The sequence below is a fragment of the Myotis davidii genome, unplaced genomic scaffold (genome assembly GCF_000327345.1).
Source record: "Myotis davidii unplaced genomic scaffold, ASM32734v1 scaffold313, whole genome shotgun sequence".
In the NCBI taxonomy this organism is placed as follows: Eukaryota; Metazoa; Chordata; class Mammalia; order Chiroptera; family Vespertilionidae; genus Myotis; species Myotis davidii.
In genome coordinates this window covers 2,201,219-2,222,378 of record NW_006286275.1, presented here as the reverse complement: position 1 = coordinate 2,222,378, position 21,160 = coordinate 2,201,219, and the positions used below count along the sequence as shown (strand labels likewise).

Sequence of the window (21,160 nt, the reverse complement as noted above, 5' to 3'; positions counted from 1 at the left end):
CTGCAGTCTGACACTCTTACCCACTGAGCCAAATTGGCTAGAGCATTTAATGGATTCAAATTTACATTTAACTCCTTTTTATGCCAGGAATTTCTTTTGCTGTGTGATGTGCAGGGTGGTTTTTGATTGTCCATATTGTTGTTGAGTATTATTTTCTGTTTTGAATCGATGTATGTCTATTCTTATACCGTTACCACAGTGATTAAATTATTACAACTTTACAATATGCCTTCATATCTGAAGGTAAGACGTCCCTCTATTGCTTCTGAATTTCCTTAGCTATTTGTGCCAGTTGAATTTTTCCATGAATTTTAGAATTTAATCAAATTCCCTTTGGAAAAATTTCCCCTTTAGGAACATAATGCTTTTCTCCATTTATTTAAATAGTCTTGTATAGTCTTCCTAGATATTTGTAAATTTTTCCACATAATTCTTAACACAGATAGTCTGTGAATAAAAAAGCACTTCATTTAATTTTTTTTTAAAAAATAGTTTGTATGCAAATAGAACAAAATAACTGATAATTTCCTATTGTACAGGTCACCCATGCACTATGGAGATATTCTGAACATCCAGAGAATAGAGAATAACTACTTCTAATATCTGAATATATCAAATCAGATATTTTATAAAAATAATAAGATTTTTCTTTTTATCAAATATGTCAAACAAGATCAGGTATCTAAAGCTCTCTATAATGTAATGTGTTTACTGAAAAATTTCAATAAACTTTCACCTTATGATCTTGCATATTCAATCAGAAAGTGAAAACTCTCATCATATAAAGGACTTATTTTTTCTTTACAAAGCTATCGATGATTAAAATAATTTTTTAACTTAATTGAATGTTCTTAATTGAGTCAATGGGGTCTATTACCTTTAGTTAATAAAGATGACCGAAGCAATTAATTCTTGATATTCAGCTAATAGTTGATATTTTGGATTTAAACCTAGTACTTACTTGGATTGACTTCTAAATGATTTGTACTCAACCTAGTTAATTTCCAAAGATGGAAGAAAATACTGTGCTGCCCATTCTACAGATAGAGTCCAACACAGCAAGTAACAAACCAGATTTATACTAGAGGAATTATGTTGGCTTTTTTTCATCCAAATAGTCATAGTTAAATAAAATGAAGGTATACCAGCTCATATTTGAAGACTGTTGTGGACAATTAAAAATTCGAGAATCGGGAATTTCCCTTCCTCAGCATTACTGAGAATATGAACAGGAAATACCCCAGTGACCCTCCCTGACAGAGGATTAATGGTAGGAAGTGACCTTGAAACTACTCTCCCAAGAAATATAAACACACTTTCCCTATCGGCCAAAGGCAGATAATTCTGAAACAAAGGAAAGTGTAAATGAATTTTAATGGGAGTGAGAAGAAGAGAGTGTGGAGTGAGGACTTGCTTCCAACTATGACCAACTGCAATATTAATCAAACAACAAAGTCATCCCTGCCCTGCATGCACACTTCTGCACTCTTAACCAAGACTTCCTTTCAGCTAAAAAGAAAAAAAGCAAAGAAGAAAAAGAAAGTCAAACCATTAAGTATTAATTTTTCCACTGCAATAGTGCAGTTGGATATTTCATCATCCACCTAAAATTACTATGAAAAAAAGTCATTTTATCTCTTGTTGATTAATCCATATACTAAACAACATCCCTTTATAGGCTATAGATTCAGATATTTGAAATTTTATTTTTGTCTAGTTCATTAATCAGAAATTATAGAACAACAAATGATGGAATAACATAGAAGGGTAAGATTCTTCTAGAATAATTTATCTTAATTTTTAGAATCATTATACAATATGAAAATACAAATACTCTGAAAATACCTACCCCCACCCCCACCTACTGGGTCAAAGGAGAGATTGTTAAGCAATTCCTGATTAGTGTTGAGATTAGTACACATTGGAGATGCTTCATTTCATTTCATAGTTATTTTAAAATAAAGCAATTGTACTCAAATGCTTATGGTTATTTATGATGTACTTTAAAGAACTATTTCACTTCCAAGTAATGGGAGACTCTGGATGAATGGACTTACTAGTAAACGATAAGGGTATTGGTCATCTCCCATTATGAGATGTGTAATGGTGTTTGCTTCAGAGCAAGGTTATTCATTGGCTTGGCCATCTAGATTATTTTTCTGCTCTGGCGTTCTCAAGGTATTTGTAAGGGATTGGTCATCTCCTCATTGTCTCAACACATTATTTCCAGACACAAAATTAGCCTGGAGAAAATTGTGACTGTTTTCTCCTACTCCTGTTTTTTGAGAGGGAGAAAACATTTTCCAGAAGTCTTCCCCTCACATCTCATTGGCCAGGTCAGGGCCATGTGCCCAGTCCTGATCAATCACTGGCAAGGAAAATAAAACAGCCATTGCGGATTTAGACTAATCAGGTTTTATACTCTGAGTCACATGGGGAAGTGACAAATAAGCAAACAAATCTGGGATTCTACCAGCAGGAAAGACAGAGAAGGCTGTTAATAAACAACCAGCCTCAGAGAGTGATTTCCCGCACATCATCCATGCTGAGTAATCAGGGAATAGTGGCATTTTTAATCCTTTTCAAATATTTTAATTTTGATGTTAAGTAAAAGGGAAAAGCTATTAAGTTTACATATTTCTGATGTGCCATTAAGCTTTGTATTTATCTGTAAGATCATAGACACCTTATGTAATTCTTAAAAATTTAAACTTCTAATCTAGATGTAACTTTGAGGAGATTTAATTTTTTGTTAAGTAAATTAAGATAGAGTATCTACAAGTGGAATTTTTAAAGATTTTTTTTCATTGATTTTTAGAGAGAGAGGAGGAGGAGGAGGAGGAGGAGAAAGAGAGAGAGAGAGAGAGAGAGAGAGAGAGAGAGAGAGAGAAACATTGATGCGAGAGTGAAACATCAGTCGGCAGTCTCCTGCATGCCCCCCATCAGGATCGAGCCGACAACCCATGCATGTGTCCTGACTGGGAATCAAACCAGCAACACTCCAGTGCAGGGGACAAGACCCTACCAACTGAACCACACCAGCCATGCTACAAGTGGGTTTTTAATAGTACAAAGGACACCCCAAAACTTTAGAAGTGCAATTCGTCTCCCACGGTTGACCACTTCTCCCTCTAAACACAAATCAGCCCAGTGGGAATGAAACCTCTGACAAGCTATTGCTTCACCGTTTGCTAAAATCACCGTACTCCTTTTCTTGCCACGAAACAATTTTCCCCTCACGGTACCATGGAAACGCTCATCTGAAGAAACCTGCGTCTGTCCTTCTGAGAGGTGTTGGCCTAGAGTTCAAACCAAATACCATCAACCTAATTGCTCCTGCCACATGGTCTCAGGAGTGAAGAATTCTCCCTTTGTTTGCAACCTGACAGAGGGCAGAGCTCCTCAAGATATATTGCTTGCAAGGGAAGGGAGAAATACGACTTTACATGACATCCTCCTCTTGGTTAGTTGCTTTTTTGGCACCACTTGGTTATACATTTGGATGCTGCTACATTTTTTAAAAACGTAAGTCTTTTCCAGAGGGAGCAGCCCATTCTCATTTCTGATACTCAGCTTCTGAGAATTGACGTGATCTCAGCCAGACACTCGTCAGGTTTTCCTGCTGTAAGACCTGACTGTCCAAGGTCCGTGGGCTACAATGCGCAGAGAGAGGTGTCACTGGAACACAGCATAGGCTCAGCTTCGGCGAGGCTGTGACCTAATCATGGTTTTGTCTGATAAGCCAGACAGTCTCATCTTTTTGTCCTTTTTGTACTTCCATCTTCCCTCCTGTTTCGGCTTTTGTCTCTGCATTTTGTTTTATGCCTTTCCTTCCTTCAAATATGATTTCAGGAAAGGAATCTAGTAACCTCAGTCACATACAGGGGTAAATGCTAGATGGTTAGGGACACATTTGTGTTAATCCTTCCCTTGAATTTTCAAGTGAGACAAATTGCTAATCATGACATTTAGTTTTCAGTGAAAGCCAGCAAGAAGGAATTTATTCTTTTCTTGCTTTCTTTCTAAGGGGGTGGAATTCTTCCTGGGAACCTCAAAATCCTCTCATATCCTGAGGTGCCTTCCTAGTATTAGACAGGGGGCTGTGGTGAAATGAAAACAGACCTGGAAAGAACTGAGTGTTATAGATGATGTAAAGGTTCAGAGTCAAATCCATCAGATCAATGAAACTGCTCAATGGCAAACCAGCCCCCACCCACCCCCTCTGCAAGGCTCTGACAAATGAGCTGGGAGAACATTTACCACATATTGGAACTCATGGTCTTGTAACCCTGGGTGGTCTTTTGGCCTTGGCGAACTAGACTGTTGGGAATAAATCTGACTAAAGTAGTTATTTGAAAAAACTAAACTATTAGGAATATTTTAGAAAATCTGAAACACCATATTTATATCCTACATACAGCCAAAGCAGAGGGGAGGCGTCTGACCTTAAAACAGTGGTTTTCAACGTTGGCTGCACATTAGAATCACCTGGGAATCTTTTTAAAATCCCGATTTCTGGGCCTCATCCTCCAGAAATTCTGTTTCTTTGTTACTAATGTTGTGGTCCCACCCCATAACAAAGAAACAGAATTTCTGGAGGATGAGGCCCAGAAATCGGGATTTAAAAAAGATTCCCAGGTGATTCTAATGTGCAGCCAAGGTTGAGAACCACTGCCTTAAAACATTCTAAGAAAAAAATTAGCAAAACCATCAAATCAAGAGGGAGAAAAAAGATTCAAGAACCAAGAAGTTAAAGGGTCAGAGTATATACTAGAAAATGATTTTTATTAAACTATTCTTTGAAGGATAAACCTTAGCACTTCCCTTAGAATCAAGAGCCAGTTGAGGGTACACAGGTCTTATTATCTCCATTGTTCATTCATTAGGAGAGGGAAAAAATCCTCGCTCTCAATTCAGGAACCTCTCATGGAGACTTTTATACGGGAACCACTGAAGAACACAGAAGATGAAGTGATTTATTACTGGTGAGTCATTTTGAGCAAACGAGGATAGCTGTTTAAGATTATTAGAGATTTGAGAAGGTTGGGGAGAGGGTTTGTGGTGAGTTGTAATTGTTTTTTCCCGATAAATTTGACTCAACTGTTTAGATATGAAACAGTCTCAGATTTAATCCAGAGGTTAAAGGAGATGCCAGAATTCATTTGAAGAACCTCAAAAGATACGTTTTCTGGAATCATTATCTATAAAGCAAGATTCTAGAGAGATAACATATGCCCCCACATCCTCTCTTGGGGAAAGGGTTTTACACAACCCCACAGGGCTTTCAGAGTATTAATTCACCAGTGACTCAGAAACAAAATACTTTCTTGAAACTCATAGAGTCCCTCGTTAGAAGCCTGAAAATCTGCCCAGTAATATCCATGAGAGATCAGACCTCTTCTTTTTCTGGGGGGTCTTTAAAGGGAGAGATACCATCTAGCAAATTGGGTAGAATAAGATCTGGGCTGCTTTTACCTTGTAATCTTTACTCAGGAAAAAGCAAATTGTAGCCCCAAAGCCACCCAAGGGAAAATGAAAGGAACCGAGGTCAGCTGTCTGAGAACCAGGGAGGCTCTTGCTGCGAAAAGCAGCGCAGCACAAAGCCCCTTTCACCAGCTGCTCCCTTGGGCCAGATGGTTTGCTATGGGTGGAGATAAGTGGCATTTATGGGAGGGGTCTCTCCAAAGGGTCTAGCACACAATCCCCTCTCCTGGTCAGACAAGGGATCTCATTCATCTGTTAACAACATCCAGGAGAAAATGGCGCTTGGAGATGGTATCTGTGAGAAGGCATTGTGTGCTGCTGAAAGAGCCTGCTTGTTTCCATGGAGGCGGAGGAATCACCGGGCTTCTCATTCTTGTCTGCCTGCCTCTTCTCTGAAAGGTCGCTGCCTAGATTTTCTCATTTAGAGCACCTGACGGTTTCTTCTGCCAGGCCCCATTAGTACCCTCTCATGGCTCCCTCTGCCAACTAGAAATAACTTAACATCAAAAAGCTCAGCGTCACCAACCCACTGAGAGAAACACATACTCCGTCAAAGATGTAGATACTTGTTTTGTTTTGTTTCATTCTAATGAAATTACACAACACTCACTATGCTTGTAATGCATTTATCTTGGCAGCCAACCTATTGAATACTTGCTGATTACATCAACTATCAAATCTGATGTCCGGTGCAAAGTATGAGCTAGTCCAGGTCAATCTGGTTCAAATTATCTGCTCTATTCAGTAATTATCTTTCTATTGACCTAATTACTCTTCTGAGTTGTCACCTATTAGCAATATAGGCATTGCTTTTAAGTCAGAGGCTCTCAGATTCCTGCAGTAGTTTTCATCCTGGGAAGGCATAGTCGCCCCAGGAGTGTTTGGAAGTGCGTGCGTGCGTGTGTGTGTGTGTGTGTGTGTGTGTGTGTGTGCGTGTGTGTGTGCGCGTGTGTGTGTGTGTGTGTGCGTTGGGCATTTTGGATTGTTCCGATCAGATTTTAGTAGACAGGGATCAAGGATGTTAAACACCCTACAACAAGTAGGAGAGACCTTTCCAGTGAAAGACTCCCTCACCCTAAATGTCCAAGGTGAGTACAAATGGAGAAATATTGCTCCATATCTGCCTCTCAGACCCAGGTGGGCTCCTCCTTAGGCATTCCACTCATCTCCACCTGCAGCAAATCTGAAACACACAACGAACAGGTAATGCCACAGGTGATCAACCTCAAAACCACTCCCACAACGAACTGTGCTGCAACAGAGACCACCGAGCGTAAAGTCAAAAAGACCTGCACGGAAGTCTCCTAACACTTGCCAGTGTCTTAGCCCCTGTATACCTCGGTTTCTGTATCAGTAAAATGAAGGCATAAAAGGTACCTCACATGGCTATCAGCCTGAAAATAGATGAGTGTGCGCTCACTTTGTAAATAAGAAAGATCTGTTCACATGATACCTATTATGTTTATTTGGCCTGTTGCTTCTGCTATCTGTGACATTTCTTTAGGACAAAAATACCTAAATCTGATCCCCATAAGTTCAAGAAAGTGAGTCCTTGGTCTTTCAAAACATGCCTTCATTTGTTAGTTTAGGGATGCCAGTTTGTTCTCCATTCAGGGTTACACAGAATAGCCATTCCTATTTCATGAAAGGATGCCCCAGAGAAGGTACAGAGGCAAGACTAGTCTCCTCTGGCCTTTGGTGAAGACCAGCCCTGTTAGAGAGTCAGGGTAGAGTCAAAGGCTTTAGGAGAGAGGCAGGCTATGGTAAGCCCTGGAGACTCACTTGAGGGGCAGGGTGGGGCAGGGTGAGTTTCAAGGCTGTTCTGTGAAAGAATTATAAAGCTTCTCAGTAGGCACTGATCTGGGATCCAAACATACAAACACCTGGGGACTTGCACAGTGATGAGGAAAGTCTGCTGTGGTCCTTCATGGGAGGGCGGAGGACTGGGGGCCTAGCAGGTGGGAGTGGAAAGGGTGGATCCCTGCCAAGCAATAGTGCTTAAAGGTCAGAAGGTGGGCGCTCTGGGAGTGGGTGATGGAAGAGATGAGTGGGTGGGTGAGGGATCAAAAGGTACAACATCCCAGTTATAAATGAGTCCTGGGGATGTAATGTTGCAGCATGCTGACTATAGTTAATAATACTCTTGCTAATACTTAGCAACTTTGCAAGTTGCTAAGAGAGTAGATCTTAAAAGTTCTCATCACAAGAAAAAATTTTGTAACTATGTACAGGGATGTTAACTAGACTTATTGTGGTGATCATTTCACAATATCTATAATAATAAAGGCATAATATGCTAATTAGACTGGATGTCCTTCCAGACGACCTTCTGGACAAAACGGGCTGTGAGGGAAGCCCGGGTCCCCGGTGCCTGCCGGTGGCTGGAGGAAAGCCGGTGCCAGCAGCTGGGGGAGGAAGGCCTACTCTTGCATGAATTTCATGCATCGGGCCTCTAGTATACAAATACTGAATCGTTATGTTGTACATTTGAAAACTAATGTGATATTATATGTCAATTATATCTCAATTTAAAAAATCAGCAGTAATGGGAGGAGCTATGCCCAAAGGTAAAGTAGGAAAGTGTCTTGGAGGTGAGTGAATAGGGGAGGGACAGTTCTTCAAGGAGAGGCCCAGATGGAGTGTCAGTCACCCAGACAGGGTGAAAGTCAAACCTGGATTCCTTTAAACCCAGAGTCACTGCTACTGTGAATTAGTAAACATCCCAATAGTTTATTTTTTTTAAACGTATTTTTATTGATTTCAGAGTGTAAGGAAGAGAGATAGAAATATCAATAATGAGAGAGAGTCATTGATTGGCTGCCTCTTGCATGCCCCCTACTGAGGATCAAGCCTGCAACCCAGGTATGTGCTGGGAATTGAACCGTGACCTCCTGGTTCATAGGTTGATGCTCAAACACTGAGCCACGCTGGCAGGGTGAAAAATCCCAATATTTTAGACCATTAGATCCTTTAGAGATCTATAACCTATGTTGGTCTATATAAAAATATGGATCTCCAATTATCAGCTTGATTTAATTGACAAAATAGCTCATTCATTTAAAAATACACAATTATTATGGAAAATGATAAAACAGAGATAAGCAAAAATATGGAAATTTAAGGTACTCATAATCCCACCACAGAGTGATAACCATGATTAATATTTTGGTAAATTGCCTTCATGTGTTATCACTGTTGTAAGTTTTTTTTTAAATAAAAAACTGAGGCCACGTTTTATATACTCTTTTCTTTTTACTTGCAAGACTATATCTTTCTAGTTTGTCCGAGTTTGCCACGCATCAGTGTTTCATCATCTGTAAAATCAGAGGGCCTCTGTGGAGTGTGAGGTCAGGCAAGGACTGCCAGGGGCCAGGGCTCATTGTGTTCCATTACCCGGAGGCCTGATTCATATCCTCTCAGCGACCAGGAAGGTGGTGGTTCTTGATGGGAGGCCAAACGGCCAGTGGGCCAAAGGAAAAGGTTACATCTGCTGGCAGACAATGCTTGGGAGCCTTGTGGGTGAACCATGGCCACTCTGAGCCTTGTTTCCTTCTATGGGCTTATTAGTGCTGGGATTTTTAGAGTCTTTGAAAAGATATTGGTCATCTCTCTATTGGTTGTGCTATAGAAAAGCACATCCACACACACCAAATATGTAAAAATCACTCATAATCCCACAGATCAGAAACTGCTGTGAAATTTTTGATGTTTGTGCCTTAGTCCTTTGTTCTTCATTTAAAATGATCCTGGGGTAGCCGTTATGGAAGGCAGTATGGAGTTTCTCAAGAAATTAAATCTGGAACTGCCATTTGACCCAGTGATCCCACTTCTAGGAATATATCCTAAGAAACCCGAAATACCAATCAGAGATAATATATGCACCCCTATGTTCATAGCAGCACAATTTACAATAGCTAAGATCTGGAAGCAGCCCAAATGCCCATCAGGAGATGAATGGATAAAAAAAGCTGTGGGACATTTACACCATGGAACACTGTGCAGCAGTAAAAAGAATCTCTTACCCTTTGAGACAGCATGGAGGGACCTGGAGAGTATTATGCTAAGTAAAATAAGCCAGTCAGAGAAAGATAAGAATCATCCCATGATCTAATCATATGCAGAATCTAATGAACAAAATAAACTGAAGAACAGAACAGATCCAGAGACATAGAAGCGTGGAACAGACTGTGGAATTTCGGAAGGCGAGGGTGGGTGGGAAGAGATTAACCAAAGAACTTGTATGCATATATGTATAAACCATAGACACAGACAATAGGGTGGTGAAGGCCTGGGGAGGGGGTGGGAGCGGGTTAGAAGGGGTCAGTGGGGAAAAGAGGGGACATATGTCATACTTTCAACAATATTTTAAAAATAAATAAATAAATAAATAAATAACATGGTCCCACAACCAGAGATAAACAAGTTGACATTTAGATGCCATTATTTTTTTGAAAACCAAAGTGTGATCATTCTGCTTGCAGTTTCTTTTTCTTCCTGTGACAAACTAGTATGAGCATTTCTTCCAGACCAGTGGATAGCCTTCTACATCATTTTGCATGAATACCTGGTACTTTATTGAATGTAATTTAATAATGGAAAATAATATGTTATCATTGACTATCTTATTTTCAACTGTATATTTATTTTCAAATAAGGTTTATCACATTAAAAAAAAAGTTACACATTTGAGTTAGTGTATCTTGCATTTCTGGTTGGTCTTTTTCAGGTCTTGATGTTCTCACTAATTTCCTTAACATTCTCACTAAGTTCCTTGAGCATCCTTATAACCATTGTTTTGAACTCTGTATCCAGTAGTTTGCTTGCTTCCATTTCATTTAGTTCTTTTTCTGGAGATTTCTTCTATTCTTTCATTTTTGACATCTTTTTTGCCTCCGATTTTGGCTGCTTCCCTGTATTTGTTTCTATGTATTAGGTAAAACTGCTAATGAAGAATTTTCAGGGAATCAACAGTAAAGTAGAGGACACTGAGAATCAAATCAGCAAAAAACACCCAATCAGATGAACAAATGAAAAAAAGAATAAAAAAATATGAAGATAGTATAAGGAGCCTCTGGGACAGCTTCAAGTGTACCAACATTCACATCATGAGGGTGCCAGAGGAGGAGGAGAGAGAGAGCAAGATACTGAAAACATATTTGAAGAAATAATGGCAGAAAACTTTTCCCACCTGGTGAAAGAAATAGGTATACAAGTACAGGAAGCACAGAAAGTCCCAACCAAGATGAACTCAAAGAGGCCCACACCAAGATACATCATAGTTAAAATGCCAAGGGTTAAAGACAAAGAATCTTAAAAGCAGCAGGAGAAAAGCAGTTAGTTACCTACAAGGGAGTGCCCATATGACTGTCAACTGATTTCTCAACAGAAACTTTGCAGGCCAGTAGGGAGTGACAAGAAGTATTCTAAGTGATGGAAAGCAAAGACCTACAAAATTACCCAGCAAAGCTTTCACTTAGAATTGAAGGTCAGACAAAGAGCCTCACAGACAAGAGAAAGCGAAAGGAATTCATCACCACCAAACCAGTATTACATGAAATGTTGAAGGTTTTTTTAAGAAGAAGAAAAAAAGATAAAAATATGAATAATAAAATGGCAATAACTACATATCTATCAACAATTAAATCTAAAAATAAAAATAAACAAACAAGGAATCTAATGAATAAAATAAACTGATGAACAAAATGGAACCAGAGGCATGGAAACATGGAACAGACTAATGAATCTCAGAGGGAAGTGGGGCAGGGGAGGCAGGAAGAGATTAACCAAAGAATTTATAGGCATATATGCATTACCCATGGGCACAGACCATAGGGTGGTGAAGGCCTGGGTGGGGTGGGATCTGAGTGGAGGAGGGCAATGGTTAATGTTTAAATTCAATAGTCTTAGATCTAAAAATGAAATAAGGGAAGAGAAAGGTGGGTTGCTGCTAATAATTCCAGCATTCTATCTACCTGAGGCTTAGAGAAATATGTTTTTGTTATTCAAATGTATCTGCATTATTTCCGAGGACTGGTGCCTGAAAAGCTGCCATGGCTGTTTGCTTTCTTCACCCCATACCGTTTTCATTTTAAACCTCTCCCGTGCCTTTTAAATTCATGCTGCCAGCTTTGTGCCGACATTTTTACCTGTTGCTATTGCATTGTCCTGTGGCCTGTTATTTTAGTTTCCATGTCTGTGAACTCTGACTGCCACATCACCTGCTAGTTCTCAGGTTCACAGCACTTATCATGCCAGGGATTTTTTTTGTGTGTATTTAATAAAAGGGCCTTTTCATGTGTTTCATCAGGTTTGCAGTGTTCTCGCGCACATCCCGAGTCTGCAGCATTGGTTCTCCCTGACGCTGCAATTCCACTATTGTAACCTTCAGAGAGGTCCAGTCACCACTCCGGTGTGAGGCCAAAACAGAGGTCTGGCACAGGACACCCAGCCTATTCCCACTTCGTGCAGGTAACACACACCATCCCTTCTTTGTCGCTTTTATCAGTCATCTGCCCTCTGCTTTCCTGCCACCATCTCTTCTAATTCCAGGAGAATGATTTAAAGTCCTGTGAAAAAGAATCAGTGCTACCATATCACTGTTGTCATTCTTTTGGGGATAATCAGTAAATATTCATTTATTTATGTGCTTATTTACAATGCAAATAACATTATTCATTGGTGTTCTGAGCACATCCTGTCTTGTTATTTTATGTTCCTCAGTTTGCAATGACTTTATATTGAAAGAGAACCACAGATTAGATTACAGAATATGTTTCATTTCCTTTGATGTAGGCCTCGGCGGGACTTCAGAGGCTGGCAGTCTTCTTTGTCTTGCTTTTCAGACTCAGATAAGAGAACATCAATCTTGCCAAGGATCCTTCTGCCAAAATCACCCCGTTTAATTTAATAAGCTACATGGGTAGGACTGGAAGTCTTTATCTTTCATTAATATCCAATCCTAAGCACTACTGAAAAATGGGAACATACTCATAAAGAGAAATTTGGGGATGTGCTCTTTTAGAAAAACCAATGACCAATGTTCTAAAACCTAATATTTTCAGGTTTTAAAAATGCAACTTTATTCATTAATATAATAAAATACTTAGAAGACATAAACAGAAAAGCAAACACCCGAATTCCATGATCTGACTTGAACTAAAAAAAGGAAGAAAGGTATTCAGAGGTGCTTTGCTGCCCTCTAGCGGCCAGTCATTTCAACAGCACAGATGTGGCATGGTGGCTTATTTTGAAGGGGCCTTGGAGATCTATCTGTTCCAATTCCCAGGCTTTATAGGAAAGGAAACCAGGTCTTGGGGTCCCGTGACTGATTCAGACTGCAGGGACCATAGTACTGTAATGGGCTAATTTACTGGATGTTTTTACATATGTATACATATGTATAAATAAGATATATACACCCATATGCTTGTATATATGCATACACACACACAGCAGGTGCTCAAATGTTTCATTCAACCTAATTCTTGTTGATATCAATTGTCGTATTCTAACACTGGTTTTATGAAATGCTATTCTGCCTAAAGTTGCAGAACCTATTGATGACAAGTGAGGACTTACTCTTTTTCTGTATATATATATGCTCATATATATTTGAACTAGTTTTCAGAAAATAACTATTATCAGGAAAAATTTTCTACAGTACTTTTGATGTGTAATGAGCTGAAATATTCTAATAACTTATTTTGGAATTGAATCAATAACCAATTAAAATTTGCATTAATTCTATGAAAGTTTTAAAAAATTATTCAGTATAAGTAGAAAACAATATTAAAAGAATACAAAATGTGCTTTCCTTGCTATTCAGAAGGGACGATACTCCACATTTACTGTTTGTTTAAAACAAAGATTCCACACACATTCTTACACGTCTGTTTATCCATTTGGCCATAACAGGTATATTTTTTTTTGCAATTTAAAATATTATTAATAAATGTGACTTCTTTTCCAGATTATTTCAAGATTTTAGATCTTTTCTTTCCTTCTTTAATTTATATTCTTTGAGTAGTTTTCCTGACTTGTAGCCATGTTTGGGGAAATTTCATATTCTACTGTTCTTCCTTTTCTTTCTTTAAATCCCAATGAGACTTAATTAAAAGTATTAGAAGCATAATGACATAATGAGTTATAGGCATGTAAGCTGGTGGAATAGAGTCATTTTAGGTTCTAGTTCTGTTGCCCTGCCTGCCTCCTTACACTGTTGGATTGGCCACCACATAGATAAGATAGCTGGCGAAAGAGGAAAAGGGAGGATGTGGTTCAAATTACACTTTGCAATCATGACTTGAGGATTCAAATTCACAAATGAAATTAATAGCTTAGAGAGGACATTAACGTTTAAGTTATACTATAGCATCCTCTGGCTCACATTTGAGTTGGGAGACTTTTTTACTTAATAAATGTGCAGATGATCCTCAAATGTTGTCTCCTGATTCAACCAGACTAGAGACCTATAAAATTGTAACAGCATCTACAGTTTGTTGAGAACAGACTAGGTGTGAGACACTGTATTGGCCTTCTCTGCATTGTAATTCCTCAAATATAGAACAAATGTCAGGTACACCATCATTTTAAGGATCACTAAAGAATTTAAAAATATGCAATTGAAGTATTATTAGATGCTTTAATGTCACACAGGATTTTCTGTTGTATACATACTTAAAAAATTGTTTTGGACTTAGCTAAACAATGGTGTATTTAATCATATATCACTCTTGTGCATACATGAGGAAGAAAACATAAGCAAATTCAGTTGGTTGAGGAATTCTTAAAAGTTTTTTCTTTTTCTTGCTTTCAGAGTCTATTTTTATTGAATCACTTTTTGACTCAGAGTTGCTGAGGTTCTTGTTTCTCTATTTAATGTTGTCTTCTGTACCTTGAGAATGCAGATGACACAGCATTTCTTACAGGAGGCTCCCTTATGACCTCTGGGATTTCTTTCCTCTCTGCTGACACCTGAGAGGTCAGCAGAAGGCTTTCAGACAACCACCAGGGCCCACACTCCTTCCTGAAATGGTTCTGAAGTGGTCTAGACTGAAAGTGGAGGAGTTGCCAGGCGTGCCCCCAGGGTTGGTTCCTGCAGTGGCCTGGTGAGGACAGCTGGATTGTGACTGCTTCCTTGCTAATAGGGTTTTAAGATGCTGCAGGTTATAAGGTACATTCCCATTCTGGAGATGCGCAGATGTGGGAGAATCGTGCTTTTTCAATTCAGTGAAGTGTGGTGTGCTGCACTTCAATCTTCAGTGCAACTCTGTGAGGTCGATATGATTCCCTCTGATTTCCAGTTCACTCAGGAAAACTATTCAGAATACAGAAAACAGACTTCATGAGAGGGATGGATGAGTTAGTCCTTCCATAAGTAACTACACAGCCGTGGGCAAACTACGGCCCGCGGGCCAGATCCGGCCCATTTGAAATGAATAAAACTAAAAAAAAAAAAAAAAAAAGACCGTACCCTTTTATGAATGATGTTTACTTTGAATTTATATTAGTTCACACAAACACTCCATCCATGCTTTTGTTCCGGCCCTCCGGTCCAGTTTAAGAACCCATTGTGGCCCTCGAGTCAAAAAGTTTGCCCACCCCTGAACTAGAAGAACTGAAAAGTGGTTGTACCTGTTCACTTACCTGGCATCAGGTTTCCAATTTAGAGAGAAACAAGTTTATTACATAGGGAGTATTCAGAGGACCCAGAAAAAAATTTCACAGGTACTGCAGATTTTACAAAAGCACTGATAAAATGTAAGTGGCTTTTGGTTGTGATTTCTGAAAAACGAATAAAGAGGCATTCCATAATTTTTTCGGCATCATATCCTGAACCAAAATCATTAAAGTTGCCATGATTGGTTCAGGATCATGACCACTGGGTACTTGGTGTTATTTCTCTAAATGGGCAGTGGGGCTTCTCTACGGAGAAATTTTTTCTTCAGTGAAGACACAAAAGCCTTGCCTGGCAGGTGTGGCTTGGTTGGTAGTCCGGGGTACCCAAAGGTCTGGAGTTGGATTTCCAGTCAGAGCACATGCCTTGGTTTCACATCGATGTTTCTCTTCTTTCTTTCCGGGCATTAACCGCCCGGTGAGGCTTTGGCGAATAAAACAAAACAAAACACACACACACACACACACACACACACACACACGCCTTTTCAGAGGGAAGTGGTTCACGGCAGGACTTGGTGGCTAAGGGATTTATCCCACTGAAACAAGAATGTGTCAACAAATTCCCCAGGCATGCTCCAAGGCAATGCTGGAGGAATGTAAGCTGCTAGCAAGCTGTCAACATCTGGCCACAGAAGAGACCTCTGATGAGGAAATCACATTGTTGTTCCATAAGGCTGTCATTATTTTCCATTGGCCACCTTTCAGGCAGCGCCCCTCTGATGTTATTACAGAGACAGGGATAGAAGTGACCCCCCAACTCCCCCCCCCGACCCCCTGGGGGGATATTTGGCTGAGTCTGTGGACATTTTTGATTTGCAGGCCTGGAGGTGGGTGGTAGTGGTACTACTGATATCTAGTGGGTAGAGGCCAGGGATGCTGCTACACATCCAATAAGTGGCAGGACAAAAAATTATCAAGCCCCAAATGTCAGCGGCACTGAGGTTGAGATTCCTGGTCTTGTCCCCAATAGTTCTTCAGCTCCCACAAATAGTCTCCCGTCTGGAAGGCCTTCCTGGGCTCCTCTTCCATGGGCTGCATAGTGCCCTGCGCTCATCACCTTCACAGAGTTTCTCTCTGTTCTGAAATCAGCTGCACTTGCTCACCTGTCTTCACAGTATACTTGAGGCTCCTTGAAGATAGGGAGTTTGGTTTGGTCACTGTTATGTCCTCAGACTCACTGGCATTGTGCCTGAGTACTTTACATCGTTTCAAATGGGTGGCAAAAATCCAATTAGAGCTAGTTTAGGGAAAATAAAGAATCCCAGGAAATGTTGAAAAACCTGGCTTAAGCAGGGTCAGGGTTATAGCTGGACTCCAGGAACAATGAAAGTTGGCAAGTCTTTCTCCCTGTCTCTTGTCTCTGCTTCTCTATGTGACCTGCAGTCCTCCTCATGATGAACATGGCCATGGACAGTTCTTGTGTTCTCAGTCTCATGGCTGCCTCCCCTGAAGGGGAATAGGCCCCTCTTTTGGGGTCTAGTTCAAAAATTCTGAGGAAAGCTGTTTACCTTGTTGGCCACCTTGCGTCAGTTGTCTGTCCTGAACTATTCAATGGTGGACAAAGCTAAAGGCAAGAGCAGTTTCTAGAACAAGAGGCATATTGAGCAGGCAAAGCATAGGTGTCCACTGCACTGCAACATGGTAAACCCTCAGGGATTATCTCTTTAGCGATTGAATATTGAAAAGCTCAGAGGAACATAACATGGGCCAAGCTACTTACTGGTAGAAGAAACTCCAGGGACCTCTAACTTTGATGGAAAATAAAATGTCTGATAAGAGGGGATGTGGTTGCTTGGCAAGCATGTGTTTGAGGGAAGGCTTCTATAAATTGGGGCTCTTTGACCCCAAATCCCTGAAACTCTACTTATTAGTTTAAAGATAACAGAAGCTTTTTTGGCTCATATAACTCTGAAGTCAGGATAGATCAAACTGCAGGCATGATTAGGCTTTCAATTTATATCTTTCCGTGACTTAATTCTGTGTGCAGACTGTCTCCATATATCGGGAAAGATGGCCATAAGAAGTCCTAGACTTACATCTTTCCAGTTTAGCTATGAAGAAGAGAAATGTCTCATATGTCAATACCCGAAAAGACTCTAATTGACTTTTTGGGGTTGAGACCAACACTGATCAGTTCCTGTGGTTAGGAGAATGGAGACTGCTGACTGGTGTAACTGCATCTGAAGACCACTCTTGTGATAAGACTGAGGTTGCGAATAACAGCTCACCTGCGGCCACATGGGGTTAAAGAGTTCCTTGAAGGAACTAGAAGAAGGGGGACAAGAAGTATGATAGAAAGACAAAAATACTGTCCATTGCATCTCTCTACTGATTTGAAGAAAAAAAACCTTAATAACTCTGAAGCCATTTTACTAAGTAAAATAAAGAAACAAAGACTGACTACTAAGTAATAATAATAAAAGTGTAGACATTTTAGTTAGTTATACTTAGTTTTACACACTTAATTACCACCTAACTTTGGCTGACACACTTTCTCAAGATAATGATGCTGTCTGCTAACAGGCCAGGAGAGCAGGGAGATGATCATTATACGAAGCCTTCTGCCTCGTCTCCCTTAGTTTTCGAGCCTCTACTCTGCCCCCGTTCTGGGAGTTCAAATTTAATGCCAAGGCCTCAGGAGTTTCATCAGTGTTCTTTCCTTAATAACTATAACACAAGAGATGAGAAAAAGCTTTTATGCTGTAACTAGTGGCCCAGTGCATGAAATTCATGCACATTAAAAGGGGATTAATTAGAGAAAATATTTTAATATTGCTATTTGCCCTTTTTCTATAATAGAAGTGTCAGAGATGAAAGAAAATTAGTAAAATGTATATAAAAACCTCCCTCTTGTCAGAGTCTGGGGCACACCGCAGGACCCAGAGTCAAGTCCCTGCCCACCCATGTGCATCTCAAAATTGCACAAGACCCAGACCCAGCTGGCCCCACCCCCGTCAAGCCCCACAGGGTGGGGGGCGCCAGCTTAGGTCCCCCAGCGCAGCCTCAGGTCACCTGGCCTGGCATCGGGGTGGAGGGGGGGCGGGCACGGCCTCAGGTTTTCTGGCCTGGCCTCAGTTCCCCTGACCCTGGTGCGAGGGCACAAGGGCATGACGCCCATTTGCATATTAGCCCTTTATTATATAGGATAGGAAATTACAAAGAAGAATAGAGAGAGTAGTGTAATAAGCCCCTAGGACCCATCACCCTCCTCAGCAACCATCAACTCCATTCATATCACCATCTTCCTTGACTGTCTTTCCCAGTCACCTGGAAGCCAATTTTGTCTGAACTTCCTGTGTATCTCTGAAAGATAAAGAGGCTTTCAAAAAATTACAATGCTATTATCAAAACCTAAAATATGAGCAATGATTCCTTAATAACATCAAATAGCCAGACAGGGTCTATATTTCACTGAGTGCCTCATTCATTCATTCATTTTTATTATTAAGTGATATTTTATAATTAAGTGATATTATAATTAAGTGATATTTTATAATTTTTTGTAGTTATAATTCAAATAAGATCTACGCATTATAATTGGTTGATGTGTCTCCTAAGATGATTTCAGTCCAAAGGCTCCTCCATCTTTCTCTCTTTCGTTTTCCTTGTAATTTTTTAACTGAAAAAAACAGTGATTTGCCCTTTAGAGTTTCCTACACTTTGGATTGTGCTGATGGTTCTCTGAGGTGTTGACCCATAGGTGGTGGTGAGTGCCTCCAACATGGACATGGAATGATTACTAGTCTCTGTTTCTATGATCCTAGTAACCATCCATCCAGGAGTTTTTTAGGGATTGCAAAATGATGATATTCTAATTCTGTCGTATCTTAATTCATTAGCTGGAGTGATACACAAAGAGAAATCTCCTCATCAACTCTTAAGTCCCTCGGAGGTTTAATTTGTACAGGAACTGTAGAATAAAGGCCTGATTCTTTCCCTTTATTAAATAATGAATCGGTTTTCCCATCATTGTTTGATGACAAATGAAAACTGCTTTTTATTATCAAGGACTTAAACATGTTGGATGTATTTTATTCCATTGTATTTATTCTTATTCTAATTATTCTTAATGTTCAAGTTAAGTTGTCCCATCTGTGGCCAGTGGGAATCTATTCAAGTTAGTTCCTGTCTTTTTTTTTTTTTAATTTAGACAGCTATTTCATTTCTGAAATGAACACTATTACTATTGGCCTTACCATGCAAAATAAATGGATGGCTTGATTTTCTCCCTTAATTAAAACAATATTTAAAATACTCTTTTTATTGAAGTATAACATATAAACAGAAAAAAATGCACAACTAATGAATGTATAGCTCAGATTTTCATGAGGTGAACACACCTGTGTGCCTACTGCCCTATCAAGAAAAAGAGAATTATCAGCATGCCTTGGCCCTTTCTAGTCATTACCCCTTCAAAGATAACCACTACCTGACTCCTAGCCCCATAGATTCATTTTGCCTGGTTTTGACTTTATATAGGCAAACATACAGTATGTTCTCTTTTACATCTGGTTTGTTTTATGCAATCTTTTGTTTGTGAAATGCATTTATGTTCTTATGTGTAACAATAGTGTATTCATTCTCTATTACCAGACGTTAGACCTCTTGGATGAATTATCTAACTTTTCAATTCTCTTCTCTTGCTTGTTAAAACTTTTTTGTTCTACTTTGTGGTAGATTTTCTCAACTTTATGTTCAACTTTTCTTCTGGTCACTGCATTGTCTCTGTTTGATCCAGGTCACTTTCCTTCTGATTGTCTTACTAGTCTTTGCCTTTTATTTACTAGCTTCCCTGTGACTATGGTTATTTATATTTAAATATAAGAACCAAATAGCCATTTAGAAGCAACTGTTGGGTAATGATGAGAACACACATTTTTATTTGAGAGAACTAGAAATGTCAGAATTCTGATTACCTAGTTGCTTTATAGTAAATCATTCCAAACTTAGTGCAAAAAAACACAGCAGCCCATTATTATAGTCTCTCATAATTCTGAGGATTGAATAGACTCAAGTAGCTGGTTCTCATTCAGAGTCTCTCACGCAATTGCTGTCAGAGTGAGTGGTTTCGGGTCATAAGGAAGCTTTGGCAACTCTCACATCTGGCTCCTGGGCTAGAAAGACACATAGGACTGCAGGCTAGAAGTTCTGGGCTCCTCAGGAGGCTTGCTGTCTCAATGTGTCTCTCCATAGCAACTGAGGCACGTATCTCATGATAGAGATGGAAACTCTAAGGATAGTCTCTTCTGACCTAGCCTGGGAAACCATAGCATTGCTGCACTAGGAGTGAGCCGCTAAGGCCAGTCCATATTCAAATAGAGGGACTTAGACTCCACTCCTTGATTGAATGAATGCTGTCATTTGGGTAATGATGAGAACACACATTTTTACACACATGTTTTACAGCCAGTGCAGTTGATATGTGCAGGTCTTGTCTTTAGGGCTCTTGAGTTCTTCCTAAGATGAATTCTCTAGTCTATCAGGGAGGATGGGCGGTAGGTCAGTGTTGGATAGACCCATCTGCTGGTGTCCTTAGACCAGGATGCAGAAAGGAAGGGGATTGCAGTTGGCTTGTGGGAGTGTCCATGGTTCAGAGTACAGGCTTTTATTTAATCCTCCTTTCTTCAACTGCATTTGTTTTTCCAGAGCTCCTTCTCTGAGTTCAAATTCCCTGGGGAGCTGGGAGTCTAATTGCTCCATGTAAACCCTTCAACACACCTCTGTTTTCAGATGAACGCCAGGACTTAGTGCTTGTAAGTCTTGGGTTTTTCGAAGGTATTTGACGTGTCTTCTGTCACCTCTCTGGATTCACTTTCCATTTCTCTCTACCCTGCTTGAGGCACAGGGAGGCTGACTCTATGGATTATACCACAGGGTTCCCAGGTTCTGCTTCCAGCATCAGAAATGGTGCTGTGTGAGCCATAGCAGAGACTGACGCAAGGAAAAATCAGTAATCCTGAGCCCGTCTTTATTTAGAATTTTGTTATTTTGTACATCA

At 39.9% G+C, this 21,160-nt stretch overlaps 1 long non-coding RNA gene across 1 annotated transcript; it reads left to right on the top strand.

Annotated features, from left to right (window-relative positions):
- Positions 1 to 1,593: 1,593 nt before the first annotated feature.
- Positions 1,594 to 12,049, top strand: LOC107182128. The gene is made up of 3 exons (XR_001512853.1): positions 1,594 to 1,625; positions 3,290 to 3,293; positions 12,037 to 12,049. It is a non-coding gene; the product is annotated as an uncharacterized LOC107182128 (long non-coding RNA).
- The last annotated feature ends 9,111 nt before the right edge of the window (positions 12,050 to 21,160 follow it).